The following is a 13,690-nucleotide window of genomic DNA, read 5'->3' as shown; positions in this document are numbered from 1 at the left end:
GGGTCAGAAGTTTACATACACTAAGTTGACTGTGCCTTTGAACAGCTTGGAAAATTCCAGAAAATTATGTCATGGCTTTAGAAGCTTCTGATAGGCTAATTGACATCATTTGAGTCAATTCGAGGTGTACCTGTGGATGTATTGCAAGGCCTACCTTCAAACTCAGTGCCTCTTTGCTTGTCATCATGGGATAATCAAAAGAAATCAGCCAAGACCTCAGAAAAAAATTGTAGACCTCCACAAGTCTGGTTCATCCTTTGGAGTAATTTCCAAACGCCTGAAGGTACCATGTTCACGTTCATCAGTACAAACAATAGTACGCAAGTATAAACACCATGGGACCACTCAGCCGTCATACCGCTCAGGAAGGAGACGCGTTCTGTCTCCTAGAGATGAACGTACTTTGGTGAAAAAATTGCAAATCAATCCTGGAATAACAGCAAAGGACCTTGTGAAGATGCTGGAGGAAACAGGTACAAAAGTATCTATATCCATAGTAAAACGAGTCATATATCAACATAACCTGAAAGGCCGCTCAGCAAGGAAGAAGCCACTGCTCCAAAACCGCCATAAAAAAGCCAGACTACGGTTTGCAACTGCACATGGGGACAAAGATCGTACTTTTTGGAGAAATGTCCTCTGGTCTGATGAAACAAAAATAGAGCTGTTTGGCCATAATGACCATCGTTATATTTGAAGGAAAAAGGGGAAGGCTTAAAAGCCGAAGAACACCATCCCAACCGTGAAGCACGGGGGTGGCAGCATCATGTTGTGGGGGTGCTTTGCTGCAGGAGGGACTGGTGCACTTCGCAAAATCGATGGTATCATGAGAAGGAAAATGATGTGGATATATTGAAGCAACTTCTCAAGACATCAGTCAGGAAATTAAAGCTTGGTCGCAAATGGGTCTTCCAAATGGACAATGACCCCGAGCATACTTCCAAAGTTGTAGCAAAATGGTTTAAGGACAACAAAGTCAAGGTACTGGAGAGGCCATCACAAAGCCTTGACCTCAATCCTATAGAAAATTTGTGGGCAGAACTGAAAAAGCATGCGTGAGCAAGGAGGCCTAAAAAAATCTGATTCAGTTACACCAGCTCTGTCAGGAGGAATGGGACAAAATTCACCCAACTTATTGTGGGAAGCTTGTGGAAGGCTACCTGAAACGTTTGACCCAAGTTAAACAATTTAAAGGCAATGCTACCAAATACTAATTGAGTGTATGTAAACTTCTGACCCCCTGGAAATGTGATGAAATAAATAAAAGCTGAAATATATAATTCTCTCTACTATTATTCTGACATTTCACATTCTTAAAATAAAGTGGTGATCCTAACTGACCTAAGACAGGGAATTTTTACTGGTGTTAAATGTCAGGAATTGTGAAAAACTGAGAAAAAAACTGAAAAACTGTTTAAACGTATTTGGCTAAGGGGAATGTAACCTTCCGACTTCAACTGTAATTGAATTGCCAAATCTAGCTAGTTAATGTTACATTTTTCTTACCAAGGAATGTGTTGGAACCTCAACTGCATGGACAGACACCAGCCAATGTAAGTTAGTCCTTTGTATAATTTAGCTAGCTAGTTTCTGAACATGAATTGCCTGGCTACCCAAACTCCTTGCTCCGGCCAAACGTTACACCACGCCTACAGACGTTAGTTTCTTTTCCGCAATGAGTCTGGATCTGAGAACATCCTTGATGATTTCTGGATTGGAAATCATTCTAGACCATCTGATCAGGCCCAGAAACTGATCGTTTGGGCTAGAGCGAGAACACAGCAACGTTTAGAAAATTCGTCATTGGCTTTGATACTTTGATTGGTAACAGACGATCCAATTGCTGATGACTTTGTTTTGTACAACATCCCTCATTTGGGGATTTTATTTTCAGTGACTCTCATTATCCTCAGGATTACTGTCAACTTGTTTTTAAAGAGCCTATTTTCAAATACAGATAAGTGCACAGAGGTCATTTGTACATCGTATTTTATTTTTCAGATGCGACCTTTCAGTGACTTTATGAGCTCACAAAGGGGAATTTCTTTCCCCATTCGTTCTTGTTTTGTGTTGTGTGCCTTTAATAATTAATAACTTACATTTCTTGCACATATATCACAAGATATTATGAACTATGCATTACTCATATATAAAATACGTATTATTCATATATAAATATATTGACCATAAATAATTATGTATACTGTTAAATATATTTTAAACGAATACATGTAAATATATGGATAGCACATGTATGTAAAATGCATACTACAACATAAAACCCCCCAGCTGAAATCGAATATGTAAATGTCTGAAATATATTGGACATTCTGTTTATGGACTGTATTTAGATATACAGTACTTATTTAAAAATATTAGTACATATTACATTTACATTTACATTTAAGTCATTTAGCAGACGCTCTTATCCAGAGCGACTTACAAATTGGTGCATTCACCTTATGACATCCAGTGGAACAGTAGTGCATCTAAATCTTTTAAGGGGGGGTGAGAGGGATTACTTTATCCTATCCTAGGTATTCCTTAAAGAGTTTCAGGTGTCTCCGGAAGGTGGTGATTGACTCCGCTGTCCTGGCGTCGTGAGGGAGTTTGTCCACCATTGGGGGGCCAGAGCAGCGAACAGTTTTGACTGGGCTGAGCGGGAACTGTACTTCCTCAGTGGTAGGGAGGCAAGCAGGCCAGAGGTGGATGAACGCAGTGCCCTTGTTTGGGTGTAGGGCCTGATCAGAGCCTGGAGGTACTGAGGTGCCGTTCCCCTCACAGCTCCGTAGGCAAGCACCATGGTCTTGTAGCGGATGCGAGCTTCAACTGGAAGCCAGTGGAGAGAGCGGAGGAGCGGGGTGACGTGAGAGAACTTGGGAAGGTTGAACACCAGACGGGCTGCGGCGTTCTGGATGAGTTGTAGGGGTTTAATGGCACAGGCAGGGAGCCCAGCCAACAGCGAGTTGCAGTAATCCAGACGGGAGATGACAAGTGCCTGGATTAGGACCTGCGCCGCTTCCTGTGTGAGGCAGGGTCGTACTCTGCGGATGTTGTAGAGCATGAACCTACAGGAACGGGCCACCGCCTTGATGTTAGTTGAGAACGACAGGGTGTTGTCCAGGATCACGCCAAGGTTCTTAGCGCTCTGGGAGGAGGACACAGTGGAGTTGTCAACCGTGATGGCGAGATCATGGAACGGGCAGTCCTTCCCGGGAGGAAGAGCAGCTCCGTCTTGCCGAGGTTCAGCTTGAGGTGGTGATCCGTCATCCACACTGATATGTCTGCCAGACATGCAGAGATGCGATTCGCCACCTGGTCATCAGAAGGGGGAAAGGAGAAGATTAATTGTGTGTCGTCTGCATAGCAATGATAGGAGAGACCATGTGAGGTTATGACAGAGCCAAGTGACTTGGTGTATAGCGAGAATAGGAGAGGGCCTAGAACAGAGCCCTGGGGGACACCAGTGGTGAGAGCACGTGGTGTGGAGACGGATTCTCGCCACGCCACCTGGTAGGAGCGACCTGTCAGGTAGGACGCAATCCAAGCGTGGGCCGCGCCGGAGATGACCAACTCGGAGAGGGTGGAGAGGAGGATCTGATGGTTCACAGTATCGAAGGCAGCCGATAGGTCTAGAAGGATGAGAGCAGAGGAGAGAGAGTTAGCTTTAGCAGTGCGGAGTGCCTCCGTGATACAGAGAAGAGCTGTCTCAGTTGAATGACTAGTCTTGAAACCTGACTGATATGGATCAAGAAGGTCATTCTGAGCGAGATAGCGGGAGAGCTGGCCAAGGACGGCACGTTCAAGAGTTTTGGAGAGAAAAGAAAGAAGGGATACTGGTCTGTAGTTGTTGACATCGGAGGGATCGAGTGTAGGTTTTTTCAGAAGGGGTGCAACTCTCGCTCTCTTGAAGACGGAAGGGACGTAGCCAGCGGTCAGGGATGAGTTGATGAGCGAGGTGAGGTAAGGGAGAAGGTCTCCGGAAATGGTCTGGAGAAGAGAGGAGGGGATAGGGTCAAGCGGGCAGGTTGTTGGGCGGCCGGCCATCACAAGACGCGAGATTTCATCTGGAGAGAGAGGGGAGAAAGAGGTCAGAGCACAGGGTAGGGCAGTGTGAGCAGAACCAGCGGTGTCGTTTGACTTAGCAAACGAGGATCGGATGTCGTCGACCTTCTTTTCAAAATGGTTGACGAAGTCATCTGCAGAGAGGGAGGAGGGGGGGGAGGGGGAGGAGCATTCAGAAGGGAGGAGAAGGTGGCAAAGAGCTTCCTAGGGTTAGAGGCAGATGCTTGGAATTTAGAGTGGTAGAAAGTGGCTTTAGCAGCAGAGAGAGAAGAGGAAAATGTAGAGAGGAGGGAGTGAAAGGATGCCAGGTCCGCAGGGAGGCGAGTTTTCCTCCATTTCCGCTCGGCTGCCCGGAGCCCTATTACATAAATAGATTTAAAATATATGTTATTATATTAGGCTTTGGTATGGGTAGCTTCTACTTGGGCTGTCAACGTCAAACCTGAGACTGGTGTGTTGTTGGTAAGTAACTACGTTTTTTTTATAGCTAGCTACGTTATTAATTGGATACGCTATGCCACTATGACACTAGGATATGACACTGTAATGTAACTAGGTAAATACAGTGCCTTCAGAAAGTATTCAGACCCCTTGACTTTTTCCACATTTTGTTATGTTACAGCCTTATTATAAAATGGATTAAATCAAATTTTATCTACAGAAATCTTTACACAATACCCCATAATGACAAAGTGAAAACAGATGTACATTTAAAAAAAAAACTTTATTTACATAAGTATTCAGGCCCATTTGCCATGAGACTCGAAGTTGAGCTCAGGTGCATCCTGTTTCCATTGATTATCCTTGAGATGTTTCTACAACTTGGAGTCCACCTGTGGTAAGTTCAATAGTTTGCACAGGCACACACCTGTCTATATAATGTCCCACAGTTGACAGTGCATGTCAGAGCAAAAACAAAGCCATGAAGTCTAAGGAATTGTCCGTAGAGCTCCGAGACAGTATTGTGTTGAGGCACAGATCAGAGGAAGGGTACCAAAAAATGTCTGCAGCATTACAGGTCCCACAAATTGTCTATAGGATTGAGGACAGGGCTTTGTGATGGCCACTCCAATACCTTGACTTTGTTGTCCTTAAACAATTTTGCCACAACTTTGGAAGTATGCTTGGGGTCATTGTCTATTTGGAAGATCCATTTGTGACCAAGCTTTAACTTCCTGACTGATGTCTTGAGATGTTGTTTCAATATATCCACATCATTTTCCTTCCTCATGTTGCCATCTATTTTGTGAAGTGCACCAGTCCCTCCTGCAGCAAAGCACCCCCACAATGTGATGCTGCCACCCCGTGCTTCACGGTTGGGATGGTGTTCTTCAGCTTGCAAGCCTCCCCCTTTTTCCTCCAAACATAACTATGGTCATTATGGCCAAACAGCTCTATTTTTGTTTCATCAGACCAGAGGACATTTCTCCAAAAAGTATGATCTTTGTCCCCATGTGCAGTTGAAAACCGTAGTCTGGCTTTTTTTATGGCGGTTTTGGAGCAGTGGCTTCTTCCTTGCTGAGCGGACTTTCAGGTTATGTTGATATAGGACTCATTTATATAGATACTTTTGTACCTGTTTCCTCCAGCATCTTCAGAAGGTCCTTTGCTGTTGTTCTGGGATTGATTTGCACATTTCGCACCAAAGTACGTTCATCTCTAGGAGACAGAACGCGTCTCCTTCCTGAGCGGTATGACAGCTGCGTGGTTCCATGGTGTTTATACTTGCGTAATATTGTTTGTACAGATGAACGTGGTACCTTCAGGCGTTTGGAAATTGCTCCCAAGGATGAACCAGACTTGTGGAAGTCTACAATTTGTTTCTGAGGTCTTGGCTGATTTCTTTTGATTTTCCAATGATGTCAAGCAAAGAGGCACTGAGTTTGAAGGTAGGCCTTGAAATACATCCACAGATACACCTCAAATTTACTCAAATTATGTCAATTAGCCTATCAGAAGCTTCTAAAGCCATGACATAATTTTCTGGAATTTTCCAAGGCACAGTCAACTTAGTGTATGTAAACTTCTGACCCACTGGAATTGTGATACAGTTCATTATAAGTGAAATAATCTCTGTAAGCAATTGTTGGAAAAATGACTTGTGTCATGCACAAAGTAAATGTACTAACCGACTTGCCAAAACTATAGTTTGTTAACAAGAAATTTGCGGAGTGGTTGAAAAAACAAGTTTTAAGACTCCAACCTAAGTATATGTAAACTTCCGACTTCAACTGTATATACTGTATTTTATACCATCTATTGCATTTTGCCTATGCCACTCGGTCATTGCTCATCCATATATTTATATGTACATATTCTTATTCCATCCTTTTACTTAGATTTGTGTGTATTAGGTAGTTGTTGTGGAATTGTTAGATTACTTGTTGATATTGCTGCACTGTCGGAACTAGAAGCACAAGCACTTCGCTACACTCGCAATAACATCTGCTAACGTTGTGTATGTGACCAATAAAATGTTATTTGATTAATTCGGTTATAACCATTATTATAAGCCGTCTTCCCCTCAGAAACCTCCAATGCTGTATTTAAGATTTTTTGTGTGTCCCTGATTTCACTTTCCACCGTGTTAGTTTGCAGTAATACCCCTTTAAAAAACAGCCCCTTCCCACATTGACATCACATTCAGGAAATGTCAATCATGTTTTGGGGCGAGAAAACAACAGCGCAAAGCCAAGTAAGTATCAATACTTGTTTTTTTCTATATTTTAATGTTTCATGATGTTTGTCAGTATGCCTGTTAATGGAATTGATATGTTTTAATGAATGATTAGAATATTCCACCCTGAAACCATATGATTGTATGAAATTGATTAGGATCATAAAATTATTATTAATGATGTGTGTAGTTTTAGTTAGAATTAAGGGTAAAACAATATCTCTGTACAAAATGTCTTTATAGTATCTTAAACACAGACTGTCTGAGCAAAATCCGGTGCCGACCTTGGCTGGGGGCCACAGAGATTTGGGAGAGGGCTTGGAGTATTTCTCACGGCATCCCTAATCTTGGGGGAGGAGAGGGAGTGCTTCTCACGGTCTCCATAATCTATGTCGGTTGGGTAGAGAGACAGTATGTGAGTAGGATACCTTCTGTTTGTGTGTGAAAGTATGTGCGTAAGGAGCCAGTATAAAATGAATGGTTTTGTACAACGAAGCAGCGCTCTCGTGATCAAACATTTTGGCTATTTTAGCTGGGCCTTGTCTGTTTCATTCAACCAGTATCTTACACATTCTGGGTTGCAGACCGAGTAGTTTAATTGAATTAGGTTATGAACATTGAGAACATAATTCTTGTAACAATGTAGTCCTTCGAGCCGGATCTCAAAACCTGCCTCTGTCGTCCCAAGGAACTGCTGAAAACCGTGCACGGGCGGATCCAGGATCCGTAAGACAAAGTCCTGACCTCTGAATTGAGGGTTTATTTCAGGCCAGTGGTGAACTGGTATATGACAGAGGTGGTGACGAGATCCAACCTACATTGCTTCTCCCAGTCTATGAGACGGAGGTCAGTAAATCTTTATTCACAAATTATGTGGAATTGACACTTGGGCTACATTCAGAAATATATTTCTGATTGCTTTTGTGTAGTTTAGGTGTTGATTTTAAAATTCCCCATAGGGCATTCTAACGCGGTGACCTATCTTTAGAATTTCGTGTAGAGAAAAGTTTTAAAGGAAACAAAGTATTCTATGCAAATGGAAGATAGGAATTGGGTGTAGAGCCACCTAGGCAGCAGTAGAAGGGGGTCCGTAATGACACAGGGTATCTGCAGTACCAATATAAACTTGTAACGGTCGTCGTATGAAGAAGGTGTGGACCAAAGTGCAGCGTGGTAAGTGTTCATGTTATTTTTATTTAAACTGAACACAAAACAAAATAACAAAGAGAATGAATGAAAATCGAAACAGTTCTGTATGGTGAAACACAGACACAGAAAACAACTACCCACAACCCATAGTGGGAAAACAGGCTGCCTAAGTATGGTTCTCAATCAGAGACAACGACAGACAGCTGTCCCTGATTGAGAACCATACCCGGCCAAAAACACAGAAATACAAAAACATAGAAAAAAGAACATAGAACACCCACCCTAGTCACCCTGGCCTAACCAAAATAGAGAATAAAAAGCCTCTCTATGGCCAGGGCGTGACAAAACTAGAGAATATTGAGATCTAAATGTAATTGACCAAGGGGATATTAGCAGGAAGGGGAGAGTCAGATCTACGCACATCTAGGTCTTATTATCCAACGAAGAAGGGAAGCCTAATATAGTGGAGTGAGATATGAGATATTAATGTCAAAATAACAAGGAACAACAGAAAAATAGGCTGCTGACTAGGGATTTACGACCCCTAGAAAATAGCTTATAGGTTGTATACGGGTGAGACCTAATGTCCAATCGACACCTCTATAGATAAACTTTCAAGAAAGGAAAAGCACACATAGGTTAAGACATAGCAAAATAAGCATAGTAACTGTGAGCCCACACATAGGGAGTAGTGACATACACATCAATAGTGAGACACATAGGAGTAATTTAATCCGAATTAGAAATACATACACATAGATTTTGAGAATAAGATAATGGGAAAAGAGCACATACATCGATCATAGAAATACATACACATAGATTTTGAGAATAAGCATAGGAACTTCAAGGTTTTACTAACGATGGGTAGTAAATCCTCAAAGGAGGTCCCGGAATTAACAAGGGATGAGAGGTAAATCTAATGCCCAAAATGGAGAGGTAAATCTAATGCCCAAAATGGAGAAAGAAGTACGAATTTTAGAGACGTCTAGATGTAGAAAAATTAGAATTAATGATAAAGTAGATACATAAGACGTGTGTAGATAGTCAAGCGAAGCAGGAGGTCGAGGGTTAACTACCTGGCTGTCTGAATCCCAGAAAAGAAGGTAAGAAGGCAAGCGTAGAGAAAGGGTGAGAGAAAGTTACAAGAAGGATATCAGCAGGGGAAACAATGATGGGTGTGTGAGACCTAATAACAAAAGTCATAATAGTAATTGTTCCTAAATGCTGAGTAGGAGATAGAAAGAGTGACAAGGGCCAAGAGAGGAAAGGAAAAGAGAAGGTAAGGGGACATACAGGGAAAAAAAGAGAGGCAGAGACAATGAGAGAGAGAGAGAGAGAGAGAGAGAGAGAGAGAGAGAGAGAGAGAGAGAGAGTAAGGAGAGAGAGAGAGAGAGAGAGAGAGAGAGAGAGAGAGAGAGAGAGAGTAGAGAGAGAGAGAGAGAGAAAGGAGAGAGAGAGAGAGAGAGAGAGAGAGAGAGAGAGAGAGAGAGAGAGAGAGAGAGAGAAGTAAGAGAGAGAGAGAGAGAGAGAGAGAGAGAGAGAGTGAGAGAGTAAGGAGAGAGAGAGAGAGACAGAGAGAGAGAGAGAGAGAGTAAGGAGAATCCTCGCTGGGAAACGCTTGGACCTTTAAATTAGGGCTATTTTCTGGGAATTGTCTCTGTAGTATGTGCCGGAGTTTATGACTACAGACAATTATAATAATAGTGTTATTTGCATCTCCATCATTTCAATAGTGTTGGTGATCCAGGGGTTGAATTCTTGCCAACAACATGGGAGAATCAGGTTCATATCTCAGCCTATGCACCAATAGACTAAAATTCATTCTGATTGTAATTCAAATATTGATATGTTTTGCCAGGAGAGATACGGTTGTTAGTGTTTGTTTAAGATATAAACTGAACGTTTTAATAGCTGGTTTAGGATAAATTGAAAGACTAATTCATTCTAAATAATAGCGAGGCTATTTCGATGTAATACATTGTCTTGCCTAACTGATCTGCTGGAATAACGTATTGAGAATGGAGTCGTATTTAAATGACTGTATCATAGAGAGGGCAGTTACCTAAATGAAAGAAATTCTAAATAATAGCAGAGAGATAATGGCGATAGAGTGGTGCCCACCGAAATGTTTTTCATTCTTATGGATTGACTGACATACGTTATAAATTTAGCGAAGTACATGGTACTTTTACATTTTTTTTTACATTTCATAAGGGTGAAGCCAAAAGAGAAGAGAAAGTTGGAAAGTTTGGTTTTACTCTTACGATAGAATTAAAGCAGAACTCTGTTTGAGTAGGGGTTATGTTTTCGCTCGCCTGCGGGAAAGGATAGGTGAGTTGGTTTTTGGTTGAGAGGAATACAGGTCGGAATAGTTAAAACCTTTATGATTCGTGATAGTTTTGATTATTGGTTTGATTGTTTAGGTAACACCAGTGCATTGGAACAGAAAGTTAATGTATTCTAACATTATGATCTGTTTCCATTATGTGGAACAATGTCAGGTCAGTAAAGTGGATGCCGGTTGAGTTAATTTTATTTTGCAGGGGCAGTGCACATTAATCACAGTTGTGGGTGTCTAATGGCAGGGTGTTCATATCAAGCACTTCGAGAGACTGTTTGCAGACAGACCGAATGGGTTTTAATGTTGCAAAGCAAGCTTGGGCTAAACTAGTCAAGTAGTAGGAGAATTTCATAGATTTGAAGTAAAGTATTGTATCCAAGGGTAGCGCATGTTCAATTAAGTACATATAACCATTGAGGAAATGTAAAACTAATGATTAGAGGGAGTACAATGGAATTATCATTATCATTAGGTTTTGTTTGTAGTCAATGCTTGGGTTTCTGAATCAGGGTAGTATGATGAATGCTGACCAAGTGGTGTTTCTGGGGAAAGGAGTGCTTCATTGTCTTTCTTTGGAATGTTTTCTGGGGGCTGTAATCTTGAAGGGAGCGAGTGAGATAGAGGCATGTTCCTACCAAATTGAAAAGGCCTAGCAATGTTTTGTTTGTTTTTAGCCTTTGGGTTTGAGAAGATTTCCATGTTTCCTAGAGACGATATCTTAAAGGGGTACGTACACACACATATGGAATATTAGAAGTTTATTTTCAGAGTTTTGATTAAACACGTGCATTCTTTTGATTAAATAATGTTCTGGGAACCTGGGATACAACATGTAGAAAATGTTTGATGGTTTTTCTTTAATTTGTCAAATATAGTAAGAAACATTACTGTGAAAGGGTGGTATGACTTTTGACCTCTATCATGGCATACCTTTGTGGTCTGAATTTAAGGTCATTTGTAATACTGATTTTAAGGTGGCTTAAGTATTGTTTAGAAATCTAGCAAAGTTTTATTTTCCTTTAGGTAGTCAGCTGTTGTTGTATGCAGTGTAAGAAATTTGACACTTAGAGATTATTACCATAGACCTGTTGATTTTTCAAAAAATCCATGAGTTCAGACAGGGAGACATGTAGTCAATATTTGGAAACAACCCATATTTGATACTGACTGTTATAAGAAAGAGAGACAGACAGATAGAAGGAAAGGAGGACAGAGAAGCCCCCCGCACTACTGAGACCTTGATGGTTGGGGAGTAGCATGAGAAAGATAGAAGTGACACAGAATGGGTAGATAACAGTTACTGAGTGGAGACAAAAGGGGAATGAAAGCTTTGTTGGTTTCAGGAACTAAGGTATTAGACACTGAACCATTGCCCAGAAATGATTCTGCACAACAGGCCGAAATAGTAGCATTGACGAGTGCCTGCCAAATAAGATAGGGGAGAAAGGTGAATATTTACACAGACAAGCACATAGGCTTACCTAGGCTTACCTAAGTAATTGTTTAGATGTGCGGCAAATTGATACATGGGCAGAGCCATGTATCAACAGGTTAGGACACACTTTGTGGCCTATTGGATAATAAAAAACATGTTTGTTTTGTTTATATATATAATAGATATAGCAAATGGGTAGAAGCGTTCCCAACTTACTTGGCAGCCACGGTGGGAGGGGCCATACCAAGTACTACCTGGGTTCATGTCACACATTGCAAGAGGGTAAGACACACTGACACTGGCGAACAATCACAGAGTTAAGAGAAGAACCGAATACCAATAGGGTTCGGAGTCACCACTCTAACGAAGATTCCCTAACCCACCCTATCCTCCCTGTGTGCGTTCATAGAAGTGAAAGTATGGGCTGGCCTCTAGCTGATGATATGTTCTCCGGGAAAGGGTTCGGCTTTACAGGATTGCTGGTCGGTCTGAGCTGTCTGATTGTGGGAGCAATATTCCTAGTACACCATGACCCACCCGAGAAGGCAGAAGGTGGTATATGTTAACCCATAGTGTAGACGATGAGGCATAAAAGATCACTTAATCTTGGTAAACAGGAAGTGAGAGTGAAGATAGGGAAGGATGTCTCAGTTGAGTTATATGTAGACCAAATGGGGTCTCTGACCCCTTGGCAGTCTAGAACTATGAGCCTTTATGGAAGATATCTGTGCAGGTCCCCGTGTAGTTCATGGAAACAGGTCATAGCTCACAGCGAGAGAGAGGGCTATATAAATCCACATACCCAGTATGGAAGAAGATGGAGTATAGTGAAGGTGAGGGTTTTTGACTGTAATCCAGAGCGAGGGAAGTATTGCATAAAGGTATGAATTACCATTAATAACGTAAAGAAATAGGATCTTGGGTTATGGTATGTTGGTTTAGATCAGGTTTCGGTTGACACCATAGTACCATTCCGGGTAGAAGAGGTTAGGGCCGGTGATAGTTCTACAGTCAGCCAGAATACAAGCAGAGCCCCTGACAAAACAGATCCTGACCGTGGAGTAGTCCAGAGCCAAGGACTGGTGCGGATAGTCCAGACGAAAGATCTTAACCTCTTGCCTCTACTTGGGACGCTTGCGTCCCAACTAGAGCTCTGGAAATGCAAATGCGCTACGCTAAATGCTAATAGTATTAGTTAAAACTCAAAAGTTCATTAAAATACACATGCAGGGTATCAAATTAAAGCTACACTCGTTGTGAATCCAGGCAACAAGTCCGATTTTTAAAATGCTTTTCGGCGACAGCATGAGAAGCTATTATCTGATAGCATGCACCAATACACTACAACAGAAAAGCACAGCAGGGGACGTAAACAAAATAATTAGCATTTCGGCGTTACACAAACCGCACAATAAAATAGAAAACAGTCATTACCTTTCACCATCTTCTTTGTTGGCACTCCTAGATGTCCCATAAACACTATTGGGTCTTTATTTCGATTAAATCGGGCCATATAAAGCCAAGATATCGTTATATGTAGACTGTGTGATAAACGAAAAAAACAGCGATTTCACAACGTAACGTCATTTTTAAAATTCAAAAAGTAGACGATAAACTTTCACAAAACACTTCGAAATACGTTTGTAATGCTACTTTAGGTATTAGTAAACGTTAATAAGCGATAAAAATCATCCGTAGGCGATGTAAATATCATTAGCTGTCGTCTTGGAAAAAATTTCAGGAGAGAGCTCTTCCGGAATGATCTGGGCGGAGACCGGAGGTAAGCGGTGCCCCTGTTTCGGTTCAACCAAGAATCAAAGATGATTCAATTCACAAGACTCTAGACAACATGGGGATGCTGTGGGAGTTGAATGCTCGGTCTTATCTAATTCGGCTCACTGTTAACAATTGCTGGAAGTGGCGCAAGGATATTTATTTCCATTTTCTGTGATCAGGTTTTCCTGCGCTTTGCGATGTAACGCACGTTATGTAATAGCCACAGTCGTGATTTAACCAGTTT

Source organism: Oncorhynchus nerka, linkage group LG8 (genome assembly GCF_034236695.1).
Source record: "Oncorhynchus nerka isolate Pitt River linkage group LG8, Oner_Uvic_2.0, whole genome shotgun sequence".
In the NCBI taxonomy this organism is placed as follows: domain Eukaryota; kingdom Metazoa; phylum Chordata; class Actinopteri; order Salmoniformes; family Salmonidae; genus Oncorhynchus; species Oncorhynchus nerka.
Note: the sequence above shows the minus strand (reverse complement) of the source record.